The sequence below is a fragment of the Mastomys coucha genome, unplaced genomic scaffold (assembly GCF_008632895.1).
Source record: "Mastomys coucha isolate ucsf_1 unplaced genomic scaffold, UCSF_Mcou_1 pScaffold23, whole genome shotgun sequence".
Taxonomy (NCBI): domain Eukaryota; kingdom Metazoa; phylum Chordata; class Mammalia; order Rodentia; family Muridae; genus Mastomys; species Mastomys coucha.
In genome coordinates, this window is record NW_022196906.1 from 66,545,301 (window position 1) to 66,546,055 (window position 755).

At 40.8% G+C, this 755-nt stretch overlaps 1 protein-coding gene across 11 annotated transcripts in view; it reads right to left on the reverse strand.

Moving 5' to 3' along the window:
* The window catches only part of Tcf12 (transcription factor 12), a 296,372-nt gene that overhangs the window by 78,639 nt on the left and 216,978 nt on the right, over window positions 1–755 (reverse strand). The gene's annotated exons all lie outside the window — the stretch shown is intronic.

Below are 755 nucleotides of genomic sequence, written 5' to 3' on the forward strand. Positions count from 1 at the left end.
GTGTGTGTGTGTGTGTGTGTGTGTGTGTGTGTGTTAGTCCTGGCTATTCTAGAACTCACTCTGTAAACCAGGCTGTCCTTGCTTCTGCCTCCTGAGTGCTGGGATTAAAGGCAGGCCCTACTACACCCAGCTTGTCTGTGTTTTACTAATTATGTGAACTCATAAATCTTAGGGTGGAAACACATTTTAGTGACTAAGTGATTTTACCCTTTAATCATAGGAATATTTATTTATAGGAATATTGAGATAAAGAAATATTGAAAGTGGTCGCCTGGACTTTGCTTGAAGACTTTCATGATCACTCAGCAGCTGATTCTGTCCCCACCCCCCTTTGGATAGTTATTAACATTTGAAGAGTGCCCATGTTTATACAAGCAGTCCATTTTGCCTTTTTTGATTTGTTTCATGACATGTAAGGGAGGTGGATCATGCTCCTCATCCTTGACATGGTCCTCTAGATTCTCTTTCATGTTGCTAAGTTCCTTATACAATGGCACAGAGCACAATGCCTCAGATGCTCTATGGGACAAACCACCTACCACGTAAATGTAAGGCTGACAGTGGTCTTGCCTCATGGCTCCTTACTCTGTTTCATGTGCTGTTTTATCAGACTTGTTCAGTTTATGCTTCTTGGTCTCAAGTACAAGACCTAAGATGTGCCACATGTATCTTAAATTCCTTGATAAAAATATATCTTGCTCTATTTGGCCCACGATAATTATCCACCCTGCCTTCTTAAGATTTGGAGTCTATTA